General features: G+C 41.3%; 1 long non-coding RNA gene across 2 annotated transcripts in view; it reads right to left on the bottom strand.

Moving 5' to 3' along the window:
* The window catches only part of LOC101951662 (uncharacterized), a 70250-nt gene that overhangs the window by 46380 nt on the left and 11349 nt on the right, over window positions 1–12521 (bottom strand). For both annotated transcript variants that reach the window (XR_257110.4, XR_010589018.1), the window contains exon 2: window positions 10030–10101. This is a non-coding gene — a long non-coding RNA (uncharacterized LOC101951662). The remainder of the gene's footprint in view (window positions 1–10029; window positions 10102–12521) is intronic.

The following is a 12521-nucleotide window of genomic DNA, read 5'->3' as shown; positions in this document are numbered from 1 at the left end:
TCTGCCAGCCCTAAAAGAAAGAAATTTGAGAGAAAAAATAGGAAACTATGTGACTAGAGGGCTCTTGGTACAAAATTCTGTACCATGGTTGTGGGTAAAAGACAGGGACTGGAGCAGTATCAGTTGATTAGTGGGTCCAGAAACTATTCTGCCAGTGCAAAACAAGGCAACTAAAATTGGTCCACAGTCAACAAAACACATTACTTTTTCTCAAGAACTGAGCAATGTTAAAAGAAGAACAGGAGTACTTGTGGCACCTTAGAGACTAACAAATTTATTAGAGCATAAGCTTTCGTGGACTACAGCCCACTTCTTCGGATGCATAAGCTTTCGTGGGCTGTAGTCCACGAAAGCTTATGCTCTAATAAATTTGTTAGTCTCTAAGGTGCCACAAGTACTCCTGTTCTTCTTTTTGCGGATACAGACTAACACGGCTGCTACTCTGAAACCTGAGCAATGTTAGTCACTCCCCAAAACATTTGGTGCTGCTAACATCATTCATGCATCTTTATAGTGGGTGTGGGTCAAACAGGGTGACCAGATGTTCTGATTTTATAGGGACAGTTCAGATTTTTGGGTCTTTTTCTTATATAGGCTCCTATTACCTCCTGCCTTCTGTCCCGATTTTTCACATGTGCTGTCTGGTCACCCTAGGGTCAAACTATGCCCCAGTCTATGTTAAACAGATATGTTAAACAGGCCTCCAACAGGTACACTAAAGAGAAGCTGCCTTAGGACTGGGACAGTATTCCCATTGACTGTGCTTGCTTTTTTGTAATATGTTTAGATTTCAACTGTGTTTGATTTATGATTTAACCTATATGCGTCTCATGTTTTAATAGCTCCCCTTAGCTCATCTTCATTTTGGCAACTATTATGCACATACTAGTTTTGTGCCTTTGTTCTCTTTTACTAGTTAAATCCTCTTATTGTATCACAACAGTAGATCAGTAAAATAAAGACCCATCAAAATCATCATTCTGTGCACTGAAATTTTTGTCATTTGTCTTTCTGCTCCTCATTTTTCATTAACGATGCAAAGACTTATCTTTCACTTTTCTAAATCCTTTACCCTTCTTTCTCCTTTATAGTTTGTGATGTACATGGACTTGTGTTGTAAACTCAAAGACATCATTATTCTTTGTATTTTTATGCACTGAACTCTTTGTAATCTGTGATCAAAGCCCAGCTATATCTGGCTGCATTCATTTTCTTTACTTACTCTTCCTCTATCAACCATGGTTGATTTGTACTATTTTTTGCTACCATATTGTGTCTTCTGAGCCATGAAGATTGGCCTTGCCTTTCAAATAAAAATCACATTAGCCAGACTGCTGGTGACTTGATAGTCGTGCAATACATCGCTATGCCAAAGACCAGAGATCAGTCAATGGAGAGTCGGTGAATCCCCATTAACACAACCAATTGCCACACATTGTGGGTCCTTAGTGGGCACTGAACCAGGATCCCCTCACACTAATAATATAAGATTCACCTGCTTGAGCTAAAAGACTAAGGTTTTGTCTACACAGAGTTATTCCTGGTAAGCTGTCCCCGAGTACCTCGGTGTGTGGAGGCACTTATTCAGGGAGAACAGTGCCTTGTTCTGTTTAGGAAAGAGTGCCTTTTCCTTTTTGAAAGCAGATTAAGCTAAACAGGAACAAGGCATTCATATTCTGGAATAAGTGTGTCTGCCAATGAAGTTAATCAGGAGTAACTCCATGTTATTCAAGCCCCAAGATGGCAGATATAGCAGCTTCAATGTCTTATATAGACTAGCCACTAGGGGTACATCTGCACTGCATAAAAGACCCATGACTGGCCTCGATCAGCTGACTCAGGTTGATGGGCTCAGGCCGCCGGTCCATACAATTGCAGTGTATAGGTTTGGGCTCAGGTTGGAGCCCCGGTTCTGAGAACCCCTGAGGGGGGAGGGTCTCAAAGCTTTGGCTCCAGCCTGAGCCTGGACATCCACACTGCAATGTTTAGCCCCGGAACGTGAGCCCCAAAAGGCCTCATGAGCTGACCTGGGTTCTGAGACTCCGTGCCATGGATTTATCATCACGGCGTAGACACACCCTAGAGGGGTCCAAGTTGTGGTACTGTTCAAAGCCTTGATATGGCCTGGGACAGATGAGTCCTGGAAAGGGTAAAGAGTTCAAGACACTATATTGAGATGTTCCAGACAGGCATGGACTTTTGTGACAATAAGTGTTAAGTGGGAGATGCCCTGGGGAGTGGTAAATGCAAATTCCACAATGATGGTTATGAAAAAACCCAACCTTTTGGGCAGAGGGCCATTGACTGTTCCCAAAGAGGAGATCAAAGGCCCAAGCTGTACAAAGGAGCCACTGAACTGTCCAATTGGGTTCTTGTTCCCGATTTAAAAACTGAGTAAACCCCGTTGTACAGTTTGAAAGACACACACCTACCACAGCCCTAGGTTGAAGGTGGGGTGACCTCTGGTAAGCTTTTGAGCGTATGTGTAGGTTCTTTTGTTTGTCTAGGTTCTCTCTAATGCTTTTACTCTAAGAATAAATGCAGTTTGCTTTGTGAGGGCCGGTTGGTAACTGCTGTACATTGTTATAGTTCCTGGAGAGAGGTTAAGCACAGGTACTGGACTTGTGTCAGACCTGCTAGGGAAATCACAGTGAGGTGCAGAAGGACTGAAAGCCTAAACCCCAGATCTGGCAGAAGAGAGATGCAGATCTTAGGTCTAAGAGAGGTGATGGCTGGAACCAGAAACCTTCAGCAGCAGCCTTCAAGGAAGGTGAGGGGGTGTAATTTCAAAGATGAGGTTAACCCTTGAACCGGACATGAGTAAATCCCAAATTAATTGGAGAGAGAAAATTTGCAATTTCTTTGGGAAATTTCACGCCAAGCCAGTTCTGAGGAGGTGGAAATGGGAATTTTTGCCAGTTTTGCTAAAGATACTTGCTTCTTTAGCTACAGACATTAAAGCATATGCAGAGAACAAGCATGAATCCAGGACAGAAGGGTTCTGCCCACTCAGTTTTTAAGCACCAAAAATTATATTACACTAGATTGGTAACTTTAGAAAGGCCAATCTGGCACATGTCACTTAAGCAGTTGATTAGTCTCATGTCTTCAATGGACCTATTCATGTGCCTGAAGTTCCATATGCTTGCACTCCTGGCTGAACGGGAGCCTTCTCTAAAGCCCATTTAAGCCAATGGAAAGATTTCTAGTGATCCCACTCCGCTTTTGGATCAGGCCCATATTGTATGTTGACTAAAACACACAAAACACACTTGTTTTTATTGTTATTGAGCATCTAGTACTGATTGAACTATCTATTGGCTTATGCTGAGAGATAGAGCAAATCCTGAGATCATTGCTCAGGTAAAATTCCCAGTGAAGGCATGGAAGTTTGTAGTTGGTCTGTATCCAGGCAAAATAAGGACCTGGGAATTTGGTCCAATAGAATATGTGGGTGGTCAGTATATCTCCCTCTCTAGCCCATTCATTCTAGAGGAAGTAGAATGTGACCCTCTGTTATTTTCTTAGCCATTACAATATTCACCTCCTTTTATATCTCGAATCAGTCTACATTCTTTTTCATTTAGTAATATTTATGTTCTTCTGTCATCCATTTCTGACCATTTCTCCTCTTTTCTTTATTTCCTTAGCCTTTCATTTTACAAGCTAAAATTTCCACTTATTTTATGATTGCCTCGGCATTGATGCATCAAGCTCAGATGTTGAACTTGGTTATAAATGTTTTCTGAATCCAGCTTTCATCCAAGATGTACATCTGTGCTCTGAAACATTTTAGTTTTTCAAGGTTACATTATTTAGCCATTTGATTTCAGTGAGCTACTTTGATGTCTTCTGCACCAACTTGGTTGGGCAGCAGACTTCTGATCTTTGTTTTCACAGGTGATCAGCACTGTAATTTGATCTATCAAGAGGTATTTTTATAAAGGATAGCTGACATTAATTAAAGTACTATTTAACTACAACTAGCAATTATTATTTTTTTTTAAAAAGCCAATATATGAGGGGGGGGGGAAGCATCCATTTAACTAGAACTAAAGTATCAAAATTAAGGATATGGGGGGGGTGGGAAATGAAGAAAATGCCTAATGCCCACAAACAGTAACATATTTGATTTTAAAGAAAATATGCATGCAAATGTTTTCAATCCAGAAAAGAAAAAGAACAGAACAAACAAACACTATGCACCATGGAGCCTCCCATTACATATCTGAATCAAAGTGCAAGTCTTTTGAGGAACCCCTATTACTAACTTGTGGGTTCAATAGCCACTGATGGTGGAACAAATGTTGCTACATCCTTTAGGACATTGTTTTGACAGTGATTCCATGTGTTCTGCAAAAGAACACCAGTGAATAGTATGCACCACATTCGCCCTTTGCTTCATTACAGTGCTTAGTGCAAAAAAAGGGAGAGATGCAAAGGTCATTTTATGCCACTTTTGAGCCTTCCATGTTCTGGGCCTGCCCCCCAGCACAAATTAGAGCAGGCTTGGGGCTGCTGTGAGCTATGTTAAGCTGTTATGGCTGTTCCACAGCTGAGAATAACCCAAGTACTGTCAGTTCCAACCATGCCCCATCTCCCTTGACAGGCTGCTATAGGCTTAGAGGAGAGTGACATAGATCCATTGCAAAAGACTATGCTTGTCAGGAAATCTCTTTACAGAGTATATATTCTAGCGGGGGCAGGGCTGGTCCTGTCCTCTGTATTCCACTGAAATGGCATAAAGGGGCACAGTGCACTGCAGAATCCATCTGTGTGTTCACTGGAAGCATTCAGGAATTCCTCTAGGGGTATTCCAAGTAACCACCCCTGATTCAAACATCGCAGATTAAAAATGCCATTTAGTTACCAATGACTAATAAAAAGCTATTTAATAGTCCTTTTTGCTGAGGTACAGTCGATGCTATTAAAATGCAGGTAATTCCTGGACTGAATAGAAAATAAGGCAAAATGCCGTAGTCAATTAAATTCCACAATGTGCAGGTTTGAATGGTGCCCATCATCTGCAGTTCCAAAAAAAACAAACCACTCTGCAAACAAAATAAATTAAGTTTGGCAACACCACTCTCAAGTAGGTGAAAGTGGCTGATTCTGGGCTAGTGCAGGGGCTGAAATGGCCTTCCAATGTAATTTAGACAGATTGGGCCTACTCTGCCTTACAGCAGCCAGAGCTCATGTAGTGTGGCTACTTAAGGTGGCCCAAAGGAGCACCTGCACAGGGGGAATTCTCCCTCAGCCTCATTGTAAGGGGTTCACAGCCTCTATACACCTCTAGAGCAATAGATTATGGCTGGAATGGTGGGCAGAATCCCTCCTAGAAAAGTTAAGGACTACAATTTCAGCCCTACTTTAAGCCTGTTTCCACCTTGGGGGAAGGGGGAGGAAATTTTGTGTGGGCAACTAGCTGTGCTTACAATGAATCAGAACAGCATTTGTTTGTAAGCATGTAGATATCAAACTATTGGATTTGCCAGTGAACCTGCAAAAACAACCCCCCCACCACTACCACCACCACAAGGTATCTCAGAAAAGCAGGCCACAGAGGGACCTCCCAAGGTCTCACAGAGGGATAGCTCAGTGGTTTGAGCATTGAGCCTGCTAAACCCAGGGTTGGGAGTTCAATCCTTGAGGAGGCCATTTAAGGATATGGCGCAAAAGTCTGTCTGGGGATTGGTCTTGCTTTGAGCAGGGGGTTGGACTAGATGACCTCCTGAGGTCCCTTCCAACCCTGATATTCTATGATTCTAGTGTCTCACAGAGAGACACAGGACAAGAATCCAGACCTTCCAGAAAGGCTGGGCCCAAGGTAGATGTCACAGACACCTATGTGAAGTCAATAAGGACATCTAGGCACAATAGAGGGAGTTATAGATAGAGGGTCAAATCTGCCTTGCCTGACACATGCAAGTAGCTCTATTGACTTTAGTTGGACCATCAGCATGAATAAAGACAAAAAAATGCCTAGCCAGGCCTCTAATCTGTAATATTTCCTTCAGTCACTTTGTGTCACAACTATAGCATAATACACAAGAATAGCATGTCTAGTTCTTAAGTGTGTTAAAAAATGCAACAATACTCACAAAAGTTTGAAATCTACAATCTAGGATTAGAACAGTGAAGGGACTAATATCATTTTAAAGCAGATTGCACTGCTATTTAAAGTGTCAACCTTTGGCGCGACATGCCCAGAGCCAAATTCTGCATTTGAAGAGATGGGGTTAATTACAATGGGAGACCTACAGGGCCATTTTAGGGTAGAAAATTAGCTCTAAAGAAGGGCAGATTTAACTAGTTGTCACTGAAGTTGGACCAAAAAAGCTTTCGGCCATTAGCGTTCTTCCCAGCAAGGCCCCAGATGTCCGTAGAGTCTTCGTTATTGCACACAGTTCGTTTTATTTGAATCACTGCATGGGTGCAATCTGAAAAACTAATTAAAGATATAAAACTTCCCTTAGATTGGATTAAAACTTCCCTTAGATTGGATTAAGAGTTATCATTTCTCTCCCTCGGGGCAAATATATTTATATTTATATTTTTACAGTTCAAAGTGAAGTTACATATTTCCAAGAGACAATGCAGAATGAAAAAAGGGAAACAAAGAAATACACGCTTTACTAAAAGCCCATAAAAAGGGGACAGATTAGCTTTCAGTCAACCTGAAGCATGCCAAAGAAATAAATCTAACTTTGCAGATCTGGAGAGGAGAGATCCATCTTTGTCTCTGTGCTTTAAATAAAATTTTGACAAGAAACTTAATAATGTGAAAGAGGAAATAGGATTTATACAGAACATTTTATAAAAAAAAATTGAAGCAACCCATAAACCTCAGATGTTATAGTTGTGTTTCAAGCTAAAAATAAATACTAATGGTTAAATCCAGCAGCCGGTTCTATTGCAGAAAGCACAGAAAGATGCCAGCATTTCAAAAGTTTAGCTAGGATGAGAATGATGTTATTTTAGAAGCTTGCATAATCTTATAGAAGGGGCTTTATTCTCCATTGCCTCACACAAGTTTTATGCCTGTGCACTTGCATAAAGCTAGGGTAAAATGGTGGAAAATATTCTGCAAACACCAGGCTCCAAACCCAATCATGCGAATCACTACCCAAGTGTCTCTCCTACACCTTGGAGTTTTTGAACCGCACAATGTACACTCAGATGCACATCTAAACCCCGAAGGGACCGGCTTCAAAGGTGGGTTGCAGAGAGGGGGAGAGTTCAGGACATGTTTGGGAGTCATGACTGGCGCCTCTTGCGTGAGAAGCCTCATGGAGACATTCTGAGGAGCAAGGTTTAGCAAAAATAAACTGGACTTTCACTGCTTAAAGAGGTGAATTTCACACAGCTGGAATTGCTAAAGGTCAGTTCCTTTTGCTGTTGGGTAAGTGGTCCAGAAATATTCACTAATGGGCCCTGTGGCTGAGAGAATTCCCATAGGAGCTTTTAAGAATTTATTCCATTTTCCCACTGATTCACTTCAATGCTATCAACATCCAAACTTTTGGTTTACAGATGAAGTTCTGAACCTTGCTTGGGTTCTCCTGAGCAAGACTTTGCACACTCCTAATTTGCTAGCAGGATGATGTACATTAGCATTCCTGCATTACGAGGGGCTAATAAAACATCCCAGGTTCTTCTGTTGGAGTTTTACTTCTCCTTTTTAGGTAATGGGGTCTTGTCTTCTCAATCCTTCTTGGCATGAGGTCTGACTCCCTGGCAACCCAAGCTGCCATGCAGAGATGATCACAGCTAATCCAGCCTGTCTAGTTGTCAGTTTTTGAAAGCTAATCTAGGATGATGTCTATATCCCATACCTTTATGTGTGGTTTTAACTAACGCTGTAGTTTCAAACATCTGATTATATTCCCTCATCTGATAAACTCAAGAGAAACAAAATAAGTGATTAAGACACCTGTTTAATTGCGGGAGAAGAAAGCACCTCTAGAATTTAATAAGAAAAAGTCCACTATGTATGTAAATTTTATAAAGGGTATGGGCATGTCATTGAGAATTTGCTAATGAGAATGGTTGAATATCTTCATAACAAGTGCTTTCAGTCCAGCTGAGAAGTCACTAATACATGTGTGAAGAATTGAAACAAGACTGACAAAGAATTACGGTGAAAGAAGTCCCACTCTGGCCAACTTTTTTAAAAAAGAAAAAAAAATTGGGATGAAGAGGAGGAAAGGAAATATATGCAATCTACATGTGTCACTATTTCTGCAGACATCAGCCTCAACTGACATACATTGGGGTAATTTCAGTTTTAGAAGCTATTCCTGAAGAGTTACAGTTTAAATGCATTGAAAACTTGCAACGTGGTATTTAAAAGATCTATCTTTGCTAAAGAGTCCCCTTGAAACACGCTAACCTTTAAATCTTTTAAGCTGTCCACCTTGAAAGATAAGTACATTTGCAAAAACTAAGGTTTAACTTTAAACACAGGTCAATAATCACCAGAAGATTTCTGGGCAGCAAATGAGTTTAACCAACCTGTTGAATAATCTAAACGCGAGATCATTTCCAGAGTACTTATTGACAAGGCCTTCAAAATGTTCTTCTTTAATGCCTGATTGACTACCTCAGCTTTCACCTTTAATATAAGGAGACGGCTCCAGTGAACTAGGATTGTGATAAATGGAATTTTCAGCCCTTCTAAAATTCAGTTCATACCCGTAAGAAGATTTAGTATCTTTGCAATAAAAGATTCTCTCCACTTGTGGGAGAGATTTCTCTAAGAGATATAATGTTAGAAATGCTTGCAATGACATTGGAGGAGCTATATGCCCTGTGATTCTTCTCCTGTCTATACTTTGAATACCTGTGTGTCATGCACATGTGCAATTCAAACTCCAGTAATAAGACTCTTGAAAGCAGGAAAGAAGCTTTTTTTTTTCCAGTGGTTCCTATGAATATTCAATACATCAATGCTCCCCATGGTTTGAGAGGCATCCTACTTTGATTATTCATAGGGTGACTGAGTTTTGACTATACACTACAGCTGAAACTAACTCGTGCAGAAATATCATGGAAGGACCTCAGTGTAGTTGAATCAAAGCTGTTCTGCTGTGCAGAAGTTGTCAGCTGCAAAACTAGAACACATAGGAATTCACACCTCCAGTGCACTGCACAGCTGGGCTCTATGCCAGCTCTACATAGACCAGTATGGGGTGAGAGTGATGGCAGAAGAGGGCCAAGGGAGTGGTGGAGTAGTAAATGCTGTCGATCCTTGATCTGCAGTTATGCAAATCCTAGTGGCCACAAGTCTTGTGTTATGGTCTAGAGGTTGCAATAGTGGCTGTATCGTTGTTCTGCATCCACGTGCTGATTGTTTGGGGGTAGATTCTGCCCTGTGCCCTCAAACAAAAGATCAGTTACTCAAGACTAGTCAGTTTCCCTAGGAATCTATTTAGAATTCAATCCATTTTGCTCATTCATTGTATTCATCTCGATCTCATGTTAATAATGTTGCTGTTCTATCAATCAAGAGATGGATACAAGTCTCATCCTAATTGGGTGATGGATCAAAACAGTCCCTATTTGTGGTCTCCAACCGGGGACATCAGTCTCCTGACATATGCTTCAAAAAAGGGGGCCTTGAAAAATCCAATATTTGATCTCTTTGTAGTTCATTCCTTTGATTCCGGTTTATGACTGAAAGGAACATCTCACCTTGTATGCTCAGCAACACATTGTATTACCCAGACATTTAAAACGAAGCATCTAAGAGCTTATACTAATGTTTCTTCACAATACATCCGTGTTCAGGGTAAGTTATCAGAGAAGTGAATTTTGAACCAGCAAAAGCATTTTCCTTTTCTACTCCAGTACTTGGATTGTTAACTCTTTGGAGAGGACCATCTTTTATTATGTGTTTTTATAGTACCTGGCATGGTGAGGTCCTAATACGGATTGGATCCCCTGGGCTCTACTGCACTACAAAATAAATAGCATTTATAGTGATTACAGAATACTCTTTCCATGGATCCAGGACTATTCATCACTTACTAGCAGCTTTTTTGAAAGTTGCATCCTCAGCCTTCCAAGATAGTGCTGTTATATCCCTTCTGACACCGACATCTGTAACGCAAAAAGCAGAATTACGTAAAACTTGTCATTATTGGTAAAAAAAGTACTACCAATTCCCTGGGGCTTTAGAGCAAGCCTTTGCATGTCAGTTTTATCTTCCCAGTTTCAGAGGTCATTGGCCTGCCCAGGTGAAGAAAACAGGTCATGGAAATTCCACTAATAACTGTCCAGCTCATACTTATAAATGTTGGGGATTGGAAATAAGCAGCAGGCAGTAATAAGATTAAGAAGCAGAAGTCTACCTAAATATCAACAATAATAAAAGGATAAGGAAAGCAATACAGAAAATATAAGATATAGGTGTAGCAATTAATTGCTACCTACCGGGTTTTCTATGAAGTGTCAGGAGCTTTTTCTGAGTTTCAACTGAGCTAACAAAACAAGAATTCAGACGTAAGAGCATGAAGTAAGGACTGAGTTTTATGAGATAATGAGGTCTTGTGTAGAAGCATTGGCTAAAGATGTGGCGCAGCAACTGTCACTTTCCTCAGAGCCTTGTTAAGACTAATGAGCATCTCACTGAAGCCAAAAGATGTCAGATACATGCACTCGCCATTCCACATTGGAACTTTACACCTTGTTTTCCCCTACCCTCCTCAGGGCAAAGGCCTAGCTTTCCTGAGGCTCTGTGGACCAAAGACTGTCTATGGAGTTGAAGAATGGCAGATTGCATAGAAAGAACAGGAGTACTTGTGGCACCTTAGAGACTAACAGATTTATTAGAGCATAAGCTTTCGTGTACTCCTGTTCTTTTTGCGGATACAGACTAACACGGCTGCTACTCTGAAGATTGCATAGAGGCTTTATGATGCAGATGAAGGAGACTAACCTGAGACCTGCAAACAAGGGGTGAGATAAGCAGGATTTGTACCTCAGCTCATCCACTGAACTGAGTCACTTCACTTGTTGTTTATTTTTATATTTTCTGCCTTTTCTTTTAAGGGAAAAAAATTGGTGTGAAAAGTTACTGTGTAAACCATTCCAGTGTTTTAAAAGCATACAGGACACCCAGGAGACCAAACACAGTTTGTGCATTAACTCAGTTAGTATTTAGGATTTTCAAAATAGAACAATGCTTATGATATGTCCCATGGACTAAAGCAGTCCTTTTGAAGCCACTCCAGCTTATCAGTTAAATATGTATTGATTTTTTTAAACAAATGTATTATTAATTAGGCAATAGAGCAGAGTATCTCCTTTGGAAATGTTCCAGCCTGTCATTGAAATACACATGAAGGATGCCATCCAGAACAAATCCCCGAACAAATGCAATGGGAGGATTTCACTCAGCAAGCGCAAGGGCTAATCTTTCAAGAAAAATACATTGGGACAGATTCTGTACTCCATTCAGCTTCTGCCAAGCACAGCAGAGTGGGTAAGGACTGTCTGGGAGTTGCTAGTGGGTACTTGATTCCCTTCCTGACCCCAACCCCAGACACACTTAGACCTGCCAGAGGGCTGCTCTATCTTGTACCAACAGGGTATGTTCCCCAAGGGATCATCCGTCAGAGCAGGAATTGCCAGTGCAGACTCCATCCATACTTCTTGCCCCAGGGGACTGCCCCACACTTGAGGAATCCCCAGGAGAGAGCTTGCAGATGGTCACCACTCCCTTTGTGCTACTTGAGAAACAAAATTTTTAGAAAATAATTAATCAAAAGGTGGTTCTTTTTTAAATTACAAACATAAGGCCTGGTCCTGTGCCCCTTCTCTGATGGGAGCTGTGTCTCTCCAACAAGAGTCAGCCAGAGCCCCAATCATGTGTGCACCATGGCATAAGATGTGCCACAATCAATTCCTCTTTGTTCACGGATAGAACTTTGAATAAGATTGACTCCTTGTTTTAGGAATTTGTGGGGGGGAAAATCCCCTTCACGGGCTGAGTCCCCAGATCCTCCATTAGTTATGTAGTTTAATAGCAACTAGCAAAGTGAAACAGATGCAGGGAAAATATGTAGGTTAAGAACAAGTAGCCTAATGAGGAGGGAAAATGTCCATTACTTAGTGAAGGGGAAAAGCAAATGATTTAAATTCCAGACTGGCTGAGGGGAGCAGCAGGAGGACCAGAGCGCAACTTGACCTGGTTGTTTAAAGAGCAGACACTGTTAAACAGAGAATTATTCTGAGCTATGTGATCGAAGAGAAGAAGTTGGACCAGCCTTGTCTGGGATCCTCAGTTAAAGCACAGGCAGAATTGCTTGCATAAGGCTCATGACTTTATTTCCAACATACCCATTGTAACAAGACAGGCCTTGGACCTGACCGTCCACTGCCTAGCTCCTTAGATGTGCTCCTGAATGGCAACTAAGCAACGTTCAGTTCAGCTGAGGTGGGGAGAGTTCAAATGTGTCCCTGGCGTTTTCCCAATCCTCAAGCCACACAGTGCAGGGATAGTTTCCCAGCACATATAA

The sequence above is a fragment of the Chrysemys picta genome, chromosome 7 (genome assembly GCF_011386835.1).
Source record: "Chrysemys picta bellii isolate R12L10 chromosome 7, ASM1138683v2, whole genome shotgun sequence".
Taxonomy (NCBI): Eukaryota; Metazoa; Chordata; order Testudines; family Emydidae; genus Chrysemys; species Chrysemys picta.
This window is presented reverse-complemented; position numbering and strand designations above follow the sequence as displayed.